The 16,705-nt window shown below is 49.6% G+C and overlaps 1 protein-coding gene across 11 annotated transcripts in view; it reads right to left on the reverse strand.

The window, feature by feature from the left end:
* BANP (BTG3 associated nuclear protein) overlaps nt 1-14,541 on the reverse strand; it is an 84,844-nt gene extending 70,303 nt beyond the window's left edge. For 9 of the 11 annotated variants that reach the window (XM_079119614.1, XM_079119613.1, XM_079119609.1 and 6 more), the window contains exon 1: nt 14,390-14,541. The gene's annotated coding sequence lies outside the window, so the exon portion shown is untranslated. Of the gene's footprint in view, nt 1-13,823; nt 14,037-14,389 lie in introns of those variants that run through there. The other 2 variants (XM_079119605.1, XM_079119606.1) reach the window with 2 other exon arrangements.
* Nucleotides 14,542-16,705: the final 2,164 nt, after the last annotated feature.

A 16,705-nucleotide genomic window follows, 5' to 3' on the forward strand; every position in this document is an offset into this window, starting at 1 on the left:
CTCCCCGGCTGGGGATGGAAGGAACAACTTGTCTACAGAGACACATCCCATGCTCTCCGTAAAACACCTGGCTCCTTGCACATCTACTCCTGCTGGTTCAGCCCCGGCAATAGATGATGACAAAATACAACCCCCTGCTGACAAGAAGCCTCATAGTCAGTCAGGAAGGGCCCCCAGCACAGGAGAGAGGCAAGCCTAAACCCAAGGCACCCAGTGTGTGCAACAGCACAGAAAAGACCCTGGAATCATGACAGTGTGGTAAGGAACCCAGCACAGTTACACAATGTCCCCACTCTCCATCCTATGCTGTATCCCTCTTAAGACTTCGTGGCCCATCTGACTTGGAATGCCTAAGTCCACATGCCAGAAAATTAAGGACAGCAATTTTCATTTCCATTTGGAGAAATCACTCAGCACCCAGTTAGGAAGCTAAGTCTCCAGAAACAAAGAAACGCTGGGCGTTGGAAGATCACCCTGCTGGCCAAACGCTCTGGGGATATAAGAGCAGTAATAAATAGCCCATATGAAGTCAGCAAATGAATTTTTATTAAATGGAGATATGTAGAAAACAGCTTACTTCCCCCTCCCCAAAATCTGAGTCTGAGTTGGAATACACAAGGAATGAAATGGAGGGAAAATCAAAAATAAGACTGTAAGTGGGGGCTGGGACTGTGGTTCAGTGGTAGAGCGCTCACCTTGCACATGTGAGGCACGGAGTTCGAGCCTCAGCACCACATAAAATAAATAAAAGTATATGTCCATCTACAACTAAGAAAAATTTTAAAATTAAAAAAAAAAAAAAAAGACTTAAGTAGTTGTTCAGGAAATCAGGAGGAGACCAGAATTCCTTTTTCCTGGGTCCCCACATATTCTTGGGAAACTTCAGGCAACACTTGGTTTAAATTTAAAATCAGGAAAGGCGGCAAACTGGCCTCAGGTGAGGTCCCCTCCAACCTCATGCTCCTAACGTTTGATTAAATGTCCACTTTTATTCAGGCTCTCCCACACAGTACACATCCTCAACACCTACCATAGGGGCAGGAGAGGATGGACCCGCTGCGGCCCTGAGTTGCAGCTGGCTTCAGCCTTCGAGATGTCCAGCCAAGCAGAGGGTGGCAGGGCAGGCTCTGTGACAGGTACCCGCCGCCTCCCTGCAGCTTTCTGGGACAGAAACACAGCTCCGGTTCCTAAGCATTCAAGCGAGTTCAAAGGTCACAACAATTCCCAATGCTGGGACAGGGGATGAATTTTTAAGTGTATGGCCAAAAGTTAACCCTGAGCACATCGGCATGCAGAATCTAGTGGTGGGACTGAAAAGATTTCATTCACACTTTAAGGCAGTCATCCTCTGACCTCAGTCTCAGGACCCCCTTCACCATTTTAAATTACTGAGGCCTCCAAAAAGCTGTGCCCACATACTTATCCCTGGCAATATTCCATATTTAAAAAAAATTTTTGTAGTTGTGTTTGAACCACATGCTTTTATTTTATTTATTTTCATGTGGTGCTAAGGATCGAACCCAATGACTCACACATGCTAGGCAAGCACTCTACCACTGAGCTACAGTACCAATATTCCATATTTGAAATCACAACAAAATGTTAGACTATTAGGTATCGTTACTTAATATTTATTATTTATTTTAAAATTACAAAAATCAACATATTACATATGAACATACAAAGCATTTTTTTATGAAAAATAAATAACTACATTTTCCAAAATAACAAAGCTTTAGCAAGGGACACTGCTTTGTACTTTTACAAATCTCTTTAATGCCAAGTTCAATAGCAAGAAAATGCATCCGTTTTTAGTCTGTTGAGATGGGTGGCTTTGGCTGATCTGTGACGAAAGCCCAGCCCCACAACGAGATGCCAAAACCCAAGTCTTTGATTCTCCCTTGAAGGTTAGTTGCAGTGTGACCCCTGAAACCACAGTGGTGGGCTTCCACAACGACCACTCTAGAACCCACCCACTTGCCTCACATGGTAAGTAGAGCTTTGGCCCAAGTGTGGTCTGTGTCCATCACCGACAAGACTCTGCGGGCTGAGCTGTGCAAGTCTTCCCAGTGTTGTGGTTATATGACATCACAAGTGTATCATCCTTAAAGAAAAGAGGGATAGTGAAACAACATGTCCCTGGATGCCCTCTTTCTTTTCCCAAAAGCCTCGCCAAGAAAGAGAACAACAGGAACAATGAGAGCAGCCTGGGCTGGCAAGTGCAGACACACATAGTCTCAGAGGACACTGGCTTTCTTGTGTGCGCTGGGAGAAGAAGGGCAAGTCAGCGTTACCTGTAGAAGCCACTTTCCTTCACACGCACCAGGACAGTCGCTCCTTGAGAAACTGCTCAGACAAGCAAACTAAGGGACCTGACCCTGACTGTCCCTGCTCCTGCGGCCTGACATAAAAAACCCCTGGGTGGGGATGGGGCTGAACTGAGGGCACTGTGAAAAGGATACATGTCACTCATACAGGGGGTCACCACTGGACAAGTCACCGATGGAGAAGCCCTGCTTGGCAAAGCAATGAAGGACACAGGTGCTATCAGCCTGGCACCACTGGACCTTCCCTGCAAGCATTTCCCAATAGCCTTGGCCTCGTACGCTGTCTCCAGGTATTTTCTTGGGTCTTTCAGCAACTTGTCCCACTACCCTGGTGCAACTGGGCACTGGACATGCCAAAAAGCATCTTGCTCATTAACACTGGCACTGACATCCTCCTTGAGGGCTCAGTCAGGCTCACAGTGGCAGAGGTAAGCTTTCCAACAAGATATACACTTCACAGCTTGAATGATGTCACTGACAACAAATCCCGCAGTGGTTTTCTCTGAAATGACAGGCTTTTGTGCATTTTGTAGAAAACGTCAAGTTGTTACTTTTCCTTTCACATGGTCCATGAAACTGCAGCTAGTTGACTAGCAACCTAACTGCAGAGGCTCATCCTAGAAACTTGGTCACTGGGAGTGCAGACGTGCCTCTGCACACTTCACCTCAACAGAGCATGGAGGCGGCCTGCTCTGCACTAAGGTCTGAGGACAGCATGGCCACTGAAGGAGGTGGCACTGGACTCTGTGGGGAGGAGCTCGTTGCAAGAGCAGGACCCAGAAGTTACCGACAGGCTGGACTGGAGGGGCTTGGGTTTCTGCTCAGCCGTGTGTGGTTTGGGAGAGATTTACTTAATAAAATGACTTCACTGCTTCATCGAGGACATTCTAAACAGCACCCGTTTTTAAGTGGTTTTACAAGGCAGTGGAAAACAGGATGACAAGAACAGAACTGGGGCCACAACCTGGAATTCCTGCTCAGGCAACAGCACCAACCCACCACCAATTCCCCACATCAGTGCAAACGGCAGCACAAAGACGACCACTCCTGGCTACAGGCACTCGGACCGTCCACGTCGGCCCCCCAGAGGGGGCTCTCCTCATCTGACTACTGGCTCCTTTTCCCCTGAGGACTGCTCGAGGGGATGCCGCCAGTCTCCCAGTTCCTCAGGAAGGAAGCCCGCAGGCCCTGTTCCTCCTCTCCTGATCTGCTAGCCTTCAATAGTGACCACAGCCAGGTACTGGGGATCCCCCTGCTGCCAATTCCCCTGATGTCCCCTTCTCTGCTCATATCTGTCATCCATGAACACTCTGGCCCAGGTCCCTGGCTGCATGGCTCCATGGTGTAAATGCCACCTCTCCATGACACACCACACTTACGGCATGCTCCAAGTGTCCCTCCCAAACCACAAATGGCTGAGCAGGAACCAAGCCCTCCAGTCCAGTCTGTCAGTACCTTCCAGATTGTGCTCTTCAACAAGCTCCTCCCTGTGCAGCCCAGTTCAGCACATTCCCGTGTGGGATTCAAGCCCTTACCAGTCAGCTCCATCACCTGCCTGCATGTGACCTTGCTCCATTTCTTGACTGAACAGAGGCAACCGAGGCCATGGGTGGGAAGTTGTGGCCCACAAGTCAAATCCATTCCCCACCTATTTCTGTGCAGCCCAAGAGCCAAGAGTGGGCTCTACATTTTTAACTAGTTGGGGAGTGGATATGGCGGCACACACCTGCAAACCCAGCTACTCAAGAGGCCAGGGCAGGAAGACCGCAAGTTCAAGGTCTGCCTGGGCAATTTAAGGAGCCCCTATCTTAAAATACAATAAAAAGGGCTGGGGATATAGCTCAGTGTCCCCTAAGTTCAATCCCCAGTATTGGAAAAAACAATTGGGGGTGGAGGGGAGGGGGCAAAAGAAGAACAATATTTCATGATATGAAAATTACATAAAACTCAAAGTCCAATGTCCACAAGTAAGGTCTCACTGGAACACAGCCATGGTCGGCTATGTGCACAGTCTTTGGCTGCCCTCACAACACAACAGCAGACCAAGGAGCAGACATCCTACGCCCCAACCAGGAAAAACACCTAGACTCTGGACCTCAGCTGAAAAGTGTGCCAAACACTGTGGCAGGCATTTGGGGCACAGCAGTGACCTCATAAGGACCTTCACCCTCGTGGTGTGCACTGAACCACTTTCCAGTCCTCTATCATATGCTGAAGTCATGCTGAAGCCCTCTATGGAGCCTCACCCCTCAGTCCCAGCTGCCATGTCCTCCTGCTCCTTGGAGAATTCTCCCCATCCACAGCACTAGATCCCAGAGCTCTCAACCATTCTGGTCCAGCCCTGCCCTTCAGCAAACAGCAATGCATGAGGCGTCGATGCCCGGCTTCACGGGTGGGCTACCCGTTGCAAGGGTACTAGCGGACCTCCACAGTCATCACAGACCACCGATGAGAGACTAAACGCTGAAGCACAGCTGTACCATACCCTAGTGTCTGCCCCACTGGCCTAAAGGGATTCTTTCCACAACTTTACATATGACATCCAAAGGTACCCAAGCTCAAATGCCACCTGCAACAACTACCTGCAGCTGGTGAGTGGCACCACACTTCAACTGGAATCAGCAATGAGAAATAACCAGGCTCACCTGCATTGCAGTACCACATGTACACCCATCTCGGGAGTTGAGAAATGCTGGCTATGGGCTCATAAACTGATTTGGGTTTAGACCCAAAGTTTGAAAGCTAACGCACCTGAATAAGGCCAGTGCCACTCCTACAGACTCAGAGTTCAAGAGCACTGGAGCATAGGTGTAAGTGCCGAGGAGTACTGACGGACGCCCACAGCCAGCGCCAAGAGGGTGACCAAAGCTGCCAGAGTTGAAAAGCATCTCCAGCTCAGACCCATTAAGGAGCACCCAGCGGCTCTACATGGCAGCCTGGTGCACCCCAGCAAGCAGCCTGCTGGTCCTGAGTCACATGAAGGAGCACTGGGCACAGGTGAGGTGCCTCTTGTGCCACTTCACACAGCTTCTGAGTCTTCATCTGCCAGCCAGCAGCCACCTGAGCCCCAGCCTATCACAGGGAGAGTGGGAAGAGCACTGTGCTGGAGACCACAGCTGTCAGAAGCTGCTCCTCACTCCAGGTGTGCACATGGCCACAGCCCACCAGTACCCAAGAAAGCTGACATGAGGTTGATCTGGATGATACAGCTAAGTCCAATCACACCTCATTTGGATTGAGATGAGTGGAAAAAATTGTTTTTAATTTTAAAGTCATTTATGCATTGACATATTCTTATAAGTAATACCAACCCTAAGATTATAAAAGTTCATACTTGACTAACCTCGTTTAAAAATAATTTATAATTCTCAACAGTATCACTGAATAACAAATAATGCACTAAAACTGCAAGACTGTATAGGAACAGAGCCAAGGACAATTCACCAGAAACATGCAATCGGGTCACTTCCCTGAGGCGAGCAGGCCCTGTGAGCCTGAGGCCCCAGGAGCCCCTGCAGAATAGGAGGTGGGGGGCTTGCAAACCCAACCAGACAACACAAAAACAGAAGAGTTAATTCCACCTCCAACAGTCACAAAGAACTGTGACAAGGATGGGCACAAAAGGAGGCAGGGCCACGAGGCCACCCACCGCTGGGAGCCGCCCGGGCAATTTATTTCACACCAACCCAGTCTCTGACCTATCCCAGTGGGATGCCTCAGACAAGCAGCTGACAAGGGAGATCCAGCATGGAAGACAGGAGCCTAAGCAGGTCCTGAGTCCAGCCACAAGGTTAAAGGCCATGAGGCAGGCGCTGGCTGGCCCGGTAGCCCAGGCCTCCCAGGACAAGTGCGACCCCTCAGGCTACTGCCTCCTGAGTCAATGAATGGAGCAAGGCCTCGGGGTACTAATGAGTCTAGGCAGCCTTCCTCAAGATCTTCACGGTGTGATCAAACTCTCTTTTTCAAACTCTTTGCCACAAAAGATGCTCAGAAGCCCAGAACTGCCTGAGAAGCCTAAGACTGACTGATCTGCTCCAATGAAAAGCTCAAGTTGTCACAACACCCACAGAGAACATACTTATGTATCAAAGATATTCTAACTTTTTAAAAACTATGCTAGCCAGGCACGATGGTGCACGCCTGTAACCCAGCAGCTCAGGAGGCTGAGGCAGGATTCCAAGTTCAATGCCAGCCTCAGCAACTCAGCAAAACCCTGTTTCAAAATAAAAAAATAAAAAAGGCTGGGGGTGTGCCTCAGTGATTGAGTACCCTGGGTTTAATCACTAGTATCCAAAAAAAAAAAAAAAAAAAAAAAAAAAAGCACTAATAGTAAAGTGTCTTAATGAAACCAGAACACCTCCTACAGACGTTTAAGCACTCAAGACGACAATGTGCAATGGGACAGACCTCCAAACCCCATGCTGTGCTCCCACAGGACAGCAGCAGCCACAGGAGCTGGCGCAGGACGGATATCCTCAGTGCTTCCCACACGTGCAGATGCAATCCACCAACCCCAGGACTGCCCTCCCGCCTCCGAAAGGACCTATTCACAGTCAACAGTGAATCTCTCAGTCAGGATGCTCCTCAAACCCCACACAGAGACTCAGCTCCCACTGTGCTCAGAGGGCCCTCCTTCAACCACAAGGCTGTCCTAAGGGCTACAGGCTGTCAGGAGTGTGAGGCTCTTATCAAGCCAAAGCAGGAGAAGACAAGGTATCAAGCAAACAGAATTCTCATGGAGCATCTGGGCTGGGACAGCAGTGGAGGGGCAACAAACTAATGTGACACTTTAAGATGACTACCAATTACTAAACTTCTTAAATGTAAAGGAAAACTATATGTTGCATTGAAAAAGTTACTTTTTATTAAAGAGCTATAATTCATGTTAGTTTACCTGCCTTTCAGGGATGCTTTTTTCCACCTAAAAAACCTGACCTTCAGAGCAAAAAAAAAAAAAAAGATAAATGTCCTTCACTATACAAAGACTCCCTGGAAAATCATCTTTACCCAGCCCAACGGGAATGTATCTGCCCATCTGACCCACTAGCTCCTGTCAGTTATAGGCACCCACCTCTCACACATGGCTGGGCTGACCTCGAAACCCTGCAGCCTCTGCCTCCCAACCTAACTGGCTCAGTTTCCCATCCTTCTCCCAAGATAGTGGCAGACAGAAATGGCCATTCAAAGTGCTTTTTGTCAAAAAATAAACCTACAGGATTTTGATTTTACCAAACTCATATTTCGTAAAGAGTGTGGTACCTAATTTGTGATTATGTGGGATGCAGCAAGGGTTCAAGGGAAAAACACATCCAAAGTCCACAAAAGAGCCTTTTTCTTTTGCAATAAAGGGCATCACTGGGATTGCTAATAAAATCTAAATAGGATCTCCTAAGATAACAGACACAAAAATAAAATTCCTGATTTTGATAACTATAATTTATATAAGAGAATGTCCTTGCTTTTAGTTAACAGACATTTAAGCATTCAAGAATCAAGAATAAAAACATGGGAATATATATGCAGAGAGGGAGAGTTGTCAAGCACATGAATATAAAACATTAAGGTCTTGGAATATGGGAGAAGACTATGCCACAGTCTGCATTTTCCTGCAACTTTTAAGCTTAAAACAAATAAGCACTATACCTATTAAAAGATTTTGGGGGGGGGGTTCCAAAGATGGTTTAATTAGTGCTAATCATACTGAAGAAGGACTGCCACCAACATGTTTGATCAGATGTTCCCTTAGTAACTGTGTGAGATCTACACTCCAAGAGCCTTCACCAGAGAAATCTGATATTTCAGTGGCTTCCCCCAGATCTGCCCCACCACTCAAGGCAGCAAGTGAAGAGTCCAGGTGCTGGCGACACTGGCAGAGCCATCTGTAACAAGGGACAGCAGAGGTCCTGGGGATGCAGTGCTGAACGGGCTATGCAGAGCACCTGCACCAAGATACTCCTCTCAGCCTCAATGTGAGTCCACTCCCACCCTTGACCTTTGTCCAACTCCCACTGGCTTTCTTAGAAAGCATCAGGTCCACAAACTACAGTCCCTGGCCCAGCCAGCTGTCTGCTTTTGTAGATGTGTTTTATTGGGGTACAGCCATGTCCATTCTGATTTCTGCTTTCCAAGGAAGAGTTCAGAGTCATGACAGAGACCACAAAGCCAAGTACATCTTCTTATCTGGTCCTCTGCAGTTTCTCAACTTTGGCTCTAAAGTTCCCAAGCATTTAATGACACCGACGACATCTTCCCAGTCCTGAAACTGCCTGGAAACTGAAGAACAAATAAATTGGGTACAACACTGAAGTACAGTCATACTGACCTCCTGAGAGAGGTCTATTATTGGAAGACCAATGGGGTTGTTTCCTGCAGGGCTAGGCCAGCTCCTCCTTCACTTCCTGTGAGCTGCAGGGAATTCCTGATTCAGAAGCAGAGAGGATGGACAGAGGCCCCAGTGAGGCAAAGAAGCAGGCTAATTGCTCCTGAACATCTCAAACTGAACTTGCTGTCAAGTGCGTGCTGGCACGGGAGCCCAAGAGCACACGTTTGCTTTCATCTTGCTTCAACCCCTTCAGCTTGTCTCCCTTGCACTTTGAACAGATCTGAACTGTGGAACTTTTAAATACTATAAAATATAAAAATTAAACCCTCTGCAAAACAACGTGAAATTATTTGAGTCCTACAAATATTTAAAATCCATAAGATATTTAGTTTCAAAACTGAAAGGCCAATTACAGTTTGGCTATTTCTTAATGACAGGGATGCACCCTGAAATCTTCTTCTTTGGCAATTCCACTCTCGATTAGACCTCCCAGGTGTGCTCAGATAACCAAAGGTCCAAGGTAGCACCACCTTTCGGAACCATAGTCCTACATGCAGTCCCACACTGCCACCTTTCTGCAGTGTGACCACGATGTGCAAGCTGCTTGTGCCCACTGAGAGCAGCAACACTTAGCCTAGTCAGGTTCAGTCTAAGGCCACACGGGGTGTGAACCACTTGAGATCTTCATGATGGCAGTGGTGCTCCCTTCCCCAGACCCATCCCAGGCTCCCACCAATGAGCCAGGCTCAAGAGGATGGACTGTGTGGACAACCAAAGCTGTCCTTACCCAGCCACCTACTGCCCAAACTGCAGAGCTGTACTTCATGACAGCAGCAGAGACCATGGCCTAATGCCTCCCCTGGGTCTTTAGGTTAGTTAAAATGACTCAGCCTTCTGCCTCCTTCAAAGGAAACGTAGTTCATATCAACAAGGAAATGCCAACAGCGCACACAAAGTTCATTTTATCCAAACCCATTTCCTGTTAAACTTTGCTTCATTTGATCACTCTCCATCTTGAGAAAAAAAAGGAAAGATCAATGGAGGACCCAGCTGCATTCTTGGTGGCAGAGATCTTTACTACTGAAAGGTCTGGCAGTACAGGGCCCTGCATGGAGGCAGCAGAAGCCCCCACCAGAAAAGTTTCCCACCCACCCACTCACTACTTCTCAACAACTTTAAAATGTTAACAGACCACCTGAGGAAAGGCAATGGTGGCCCAAGTCATATGCACTCCATTCCACCTACAATTCAGTGATTTAACTAACACCTGCCCCCATCTTTTCACCTTCCTTGGCCTTTTCTGCCTTCCCCTTCCCAAATACAAAGCTCCTTACAGGAAAGCGACTCTCACTGTGGACTCCACCATGGGAAGCAATGTTCCAGTACATGTAATCAAATCAGGCAGCTCCACTGTGTACACATGAAAGATGCACAGAATTCAAACCAGGCAGCAATGTCGTATGACTTTACAGCATTTCAAGCATACAACCTGCTTGTGCATATCAACGTTCCCATTATGTTTTAATTCAAGAGTCTTTCCAGGCTCCAAGCTGCAGAGACACTGGCTCCTCCATTGGGATCCAGGGCCAGTTCTAAGCACCACTGACTTATTCCATCCACCCAAGACAGCACTTCAGTCTGTACCAGGGATTCAAGTGACGGGATGTGTTTGTGTAGCTGCCCCTGAGAACTAAGGGCAGAGGGGTGGGCAGAGCAGTCTTGCGCAATAGACCTGTGGAGTCAAAGGCAGGCCCGGCGGACAAAGAGGAGAGGATGACTTCACTTTGCAGTAGCTGCCCTGCAGGCTGGGAGGAGCATATAGCCTACTCCTGGTATGTTTCTGCCAGGGCAAAATGAGCTCCAGGTACTGTTGACAAAGCAAGTGTGGCTTCTTAAGAGCAGAACTGCAACCATGTGATTCCTCCAGTATTTTCTTCTTGAATTCCCTAAAACTCGTCCCCACGCTGCCAAAAGGGACATTTTGGAATGGTTTGGAGCACTTCTACCGAACAGTTCTGTTTTTCATGACCATCATACATGCAAAGTGAAACAATACAGACCTTTATTTACCACACATGAGGACCTTTTCTTAAAGCTTTTATCTGGACATTCTTGTTGGGACCCTAGTATATATTCTCCCCAGAATATTTTCTTCCAGAGAAAAATGTTTTTCAGGCTTTCAGGGTCTGAAGGGATACTTTAAGTTACATAAATGTTTAAAGGTCAAAGACTTCCATCATCATTTATTTACTTATGCAACTAAAGTTTTGGGGATTTACATAGTATAGATGACAATTATAAGGAAAAAAGACAAGTCATATCAAATGCTATCAATAAAACAATTATTGCAAACTCTTCTATAATGTCTCTAAGCACCTATACACCAACTCATAAAACAAGGTTTTGGTCCTTTATTTCCTGGCCCGGAGGTCTTTCTTCAGTGTTAATGTGCATACACATCACCTGGTCCTCTTGTTGCCATAAATTCTGAGTTTCTCTGACCTTCAGCACCTGGCCACTTGTGAGGAACCCTGGCTGACCAGGGTTCCGTGAACCTCCCTCAACTTGAGCCCAGCATTTCCTTGGGACAGGACTGCCCTTCTGGCACCGCCACCAGAGTGATGTTCCTTGGGCTGTCTCATGGAGGGCTGCCATCGCTGTCTCACTACCAGTGCCACTGATGTCGTGTGCTTCAGGCAGTACCACTGTGTAGTTACTATTTTATTTTTCCCATTGTGATTTATAAATATCATGGAGCAGACACTTTGGGATTAGGTAATACCACAGCTTGGAAGAGGCATGACAATTAAATGCAGCAGTCCTGCACTAGATACGGAAACAAAAAAGGACATTAGTGCCAGGGGCGGGGGCGCTCGTTTGTTATCCCAGCAGCTCTGGAGGCTGAGGCACGAGGACCTCAAGTTCAAAGCCAGCCTCAGCAACTTTAGCAAGGCCCTAAGCAACTCAGCAAGACCCTACCTCTAAATATATATATATATATATATATATATATATATATACACACACATATGTACATATATATTTATATATATATATATATATATAAAAAGACTGAGGATGTGGTTCGATGATTAAGCACCTCTGGGTTCAATCCCCAGTACCAAAATTTAAAAAAAAGGCATTAGTGGAAAACTGAATTGAAAAAAGTCTGTAACTTAGTTAACAGTCCTGTGCTGATTCTGTTTCTGGTTTCTATATGGCTATTTCATTAAGATGTCACCATTAGGGGAGGCAAGGGAAGGAAGTGGGGAAATGGACCAAAGTATTGTAACTTTTCTGTAATGACTAAAAATTACTTGAAAATTAAAATTTTACCAAGTTGTAGATTCTAATTCCATTTAAGTCTGGTGAACCTGAAAGTCTGCATATCTCAAACTCAAACAATGCGAAGCTGATCAATGCTGTGGGAATGCCATGAACCACTCAGCTAGCAAGACTGGCAGGCAGAGCTGATGTCCTGCATAACCTGCAAGCGTGAGACTCACTGCATCGGGCTACACTCCAAGCGTAGCCACCACTGACTGCAGATCTTCCTCAAACTGAGCCACTAGCCCAGCGTAGTTCAGTGCACCTGGTCCTGGTAGAAGCCAAATGAGGTCTAAAATCGTGGGGTTTGCCACTCATGTCTGACTAGACTTCCCCAGCTAAGCCAGGACCATTCCTTCAACTTGAGACGACCATAGGGACTATGGACCTGACACCAGTCCTCTCCCCAGACCTCAAGGAGGCAAGAGAGTGGCATGAAGAGAACAGGTTTTGAATTCCTGCTCAAGATGACTGGCCAACAACTGTTCCATTAAAAAGATTTTTAATAGACATAATAAACCCACAAGAAAAAATGCAAGCAAGAGGCTTCACTAATTTGCAACAGACAGAGGATCCAATCCAGGAAACACAGGGAGTGAGGCTCTAGACCCCACAGAAGCCCACAGGCAGGTTGAAGGCAGAGGGGGCTGGGCCTGCCTTCTAACATCAGCCTTTCCTAAGGCCCCCACGAAGAAAGTGGAGCAGACTCCAGGTAAAGAGGGTTTCTAGAGAAAAGATGCACAAACCAGAGAAAAATGTGTGATCTGACATCCCACCGTAACAAGCTCCCAGGGAAAACCCACTCATTTTCAAAACCAGCCCCGCACAGACCAAGGGTTCTGTGCCAGCTTCCTTTTGCCTTAGACAATAATAATACAAATACTGGATGAGAACTTGCCATACAAGAAGCATTTACCCCCCACACACAAAAAAAAGTGCCATTAAACAAGAAATCCAAACACAAGAGATCTGAATACAGTTTCCTCAAAGTCAAGGAAATAACACATAAAACAGTAGACTACTATAAGGGCAGGGCACATACACTCTCAGAAACTGTTTATAGAAACAAAAATTTAAAACAAAACTAAGCACCATAGGACACCTCTGTAATCCTAGTAACTTGGGAAGATGAGGCAGAAGAATCACAAATGCAAGGCCAGCCTGGGCAACTCTGCAGGGCCCTAAGCAATTTAAGACCCAGCCTCAAGACAAAAAAAAAGGGCTGGCAGAGGAATGAAAAGTTATGTTCCATTTTGTACAATGTGTCGAAATGCAGTCTACTGTCATGTATAACGAATTAAAACAAATTAAAAAACAATTAAAACTTAAAAAAAAAAAAAAAAAAAAAAACTAAAAGGGCTGGGAATGTAGCTCACTGGTAATGCGTCCCTGCGTTCAACCCCAATAGTGGGGGGGAGGTTAAAACAGAATTATAAAACAAATCGAAGTCCTCTCCTGGAAATGAGAATTAAAAAGGCACATGAAAGGTAAAGACAAGGTTGAAGGAGTGAATACAATGTTGTCTTCCTCAAAGAGGGAAGAGCAAAATGGGAGGGGAAAAGCTCTCCAGGGACTCCAGAGAAGTGCCCAGAACCGAAGGACAGGCCGCGGGGTCAAAGAGCAGTCGCGTGGGACTCCACATACTTGGGCGCACTATAAAATGCCAGAAAGCCTACGAGAAGATCCTCGGGAGGCCCCAGGAGGGAAGAGGCTCGCTCTCCAAAGGGAGGAAGAACTCCTGGCAGAGGTCCTCGCTGAAGCGATGCAGACAGGCACGGTTAAAGCGGGCCAGGTGCACAAGGAACACCACCGGGACGGGCCCTGTGCTGGCCTGAAGAGTAACTGACCCGGATTAGGCAGGACAGCGGGCTCGGGGAGGCCGCAGACCTGGACACCACCCTGGAGGAGTCACTACGGAAGGAGTCCGCGGGGGCGGAAAATGCAAAGAAAAAAGAAGGCCCTGCGGACCACAGGAGCCCGGCTGCAGGAACAATGCCTGCGAGCGGGCCTGAGCAGGCGCCGGGCGGCGGCGCGAGTGCGGGAGCGCCCAGCACCCCTCCGCGCACGCCCGGCGTCCGGCCGCACCGGAAGCGCGGTGGCCCCACGCGAGGCCTCGGGGCCGCGCGGCCGGGCCCCAGCGCTGGGCGGGCGGCCGGGCGCCGGGGCGCGGCCCGCGGGCGGCGGGGGCGCGCGGACTCGACCGCGGCGGACGCGGGCCCGCGAGCTCGGCGCCCCGCTGCCGGGCGCGGCGGCGACACCGCCCGGCCCCCGCCCGGCCCCGGCCAGCGGCGAGCGGCCGTTGGCGGCCGTTGGCGCGGCGGGGCGGGGCGGGGGCGGACGGAGATCTCGCTCTCGCTCTCGCCCCGCGGGAAGGGGGAGTGGAGACGCGACCGGCTGCGGGAGCTGCAATTACCGTGTGGGCTGCGGAATTCTCGTGGTGTTTGTCGGGGAGATGCGATAATGGCGTCCGTCCTCGCGAGAGAAGCCGCCGCTCTGCGCAGGCGTCGCGAGCACCTCCCCGCGGCCCGCGCCCCACCCTCGCGCAGCCTCCCTGGGAGCGGGGGCGGGGCCAGGGCCGCGGGGGCGGGGCCTGCGCTGGCACCCGCGCGCGCGCTGGCGCTGGAAGGTTCTTGGTGGGCATGCGCACGTGTCCCTTTAGTGCTCCGAGGTTGGATCCCCCGAGCGCCACTTCCCCGTCCTACGTCCGCGCTGCCTACCAGCGCGGGCTAAATCGCTTCAGCAGACAGTATGAGGAATGCGCGTCCTCTCTAGGACCAAGTGAATAGGCTTTGGCTCCCCGGACGACTACACAACCCGGGATGCCGTGCGCTGGCAGCGCGAAGCATTCGGGGACTTGTAGTCCTCGCGTCCGCGTTGTGCATGCCGGGACTTGTAGTCCCCCCGGAGTCTGGCCGCCGCGTCCCGCGCCCGCACCATGGGCTGCTGGGATTTGTAGTCACTTGCATTTGGCTGCGCTGTGAGCCCGGGTGTCTGCCTGCTACTGCCTGGGCTCGGACATTGTGTGTGTTGGGCTAGTGCGCGGTGGGATGCAAACCCGCGGTGACCCAAATGTGCGCGTGTTGGGGTCGCGCCCTTCCTCCCCTGGCGTCTTCGCCCCGCGTGGTGGCGACGAGCGAGGATCCAGGCCTGCGAGCTGGCCTCGGAGCGCCTCTCGGCCTCTCACCCGGAAAGCAGGTGCTCTGCCCGCCTGCAGATAGTGCACCGCGGGGCCCGACCCAGCCACCAGGGTTAAGCCTCCTGCCCAGAATAGCCCCCAGGCCTTTCGACAATCCAAGTTAAGGGCGCCCTGGAATAATGCTGGGGCCCAGTGACCTCCCCACTGACCGAACTAAGGGCCTCCCAGAAGAAGAGAGGCCAGCCAGCCTTGGCCCCTGTTCAGGTTAAGGTCCAGGAACAACACTGGGGCCCAGACACAGACTGGTCCTGGGCACTTCACAGCAAAAGCACCTTAAAGACCTTCCAAGGAAGAGATCATGGGTGCTGAACCGTGGTGTCTAAAGGAGACCTGTCCTCTTCAGAGGCCAGGAGGAAGGCCAAAGAGATGAGAGAAATTGCTCAGCAGTCTCATGCTGGGAGGGAAAAAGCAAGGTTTGTAATCTGGTAAACTCAGAATCCTATGTTGTTTGGCACCCATTTTGAATAAAAGTTGGACTAGCTCAGCAGAAGCAGGGCTCAGACGCCCTTGGCCGGCTTGCAGCCCCACCCAGCCCAGTTCCTCGCCATAGTCCATCCATTTAGCTCTGCCTTATACAGCTTCCTTCTGGTATCCACCTCCTGGGCCTGCAGCCTGCTGGACTGGCCTGCTGACCACAGCCCCCTGGACTGTGTGGGCATGCCAGAGCCACCATCTCAGTCACTCCTCACATGGAGCCCCTGCTTGCTTTTCACCCTCAGGGTGTTGGGGCAGGTGCTGACTGCAGAATAAGGCACAGAGCACATTCACACACACACACACACACACCATGTGTTTTTGTAAAAATTTGTGTCCATGAGAAAGACTAATAATAACAGTCCTGCTAAGGAAGTGTTAGCAGTTACCACTGTTGATTGCTCCCCAGGTCCCAGGGCTGAGCCTTTGCCTAAATCTGGAATTACCTACATGATGTGAACCGTCTGACTACCTTCTCTTTCTAAAATGACACTTCATTGTTCTGGGTAAACAAATGCTGGCTTCCTGGTCACTTATCCTGTCTTCGACTGTATCAGCGGCTCTCAGCCAGGACTATGCATCAGGCTCCCTGGGCTCCCTGGAAGGCATCTACAACCCTGCCCCCAGCCTCACCCTGAAGTTGCTGGTGTTGACGTCCTGGAGGGTCACCCAAACCCCTGACACCGGGTGAGGGAGATATGTATGGATAAAGGTATCTCAGTCTTGCTCTCCCCAACCCTCCCATCTCTGAGCTTGGGTTTTTTCCATTGCTGGGCAGTCTTGAGAAGGGTCCCCAGCAATGACATACACACTTAATAAATTTCCTTGGAGAAAGAATGTCTCTTTCCCCTTAATTTCAGTAAAATTCCCATTGCTCAAGTCACCTGGCAATGCTGTCCTGATTGACTGAGCATGAAATTTGTCAGCAAATGGTGTCAGCCCAACCCTGATCCAGGTGGGTGGGGAAGCTCAGAGGACAGGGCTGGGTGTCAGCAGGCATCAGGGGCCTTTGTCCAGCTTGTGCCTGAGTGCTCATGTCCCCTCGGTGGTCCTTTCCTC

This window comes from Sciurus vulgaris, assembly GCF_902686455.1.
Source record: "Sciurus vulgaris genome assembly, chromosome: 17".
Classification (NCBI taxonomy): domain Eukaryota; kingdom Metazoa; phylum Chordata; class Mammalia; order Rodentia; family Sciuridae; genus Sciurus; species Sciurus vulgaris.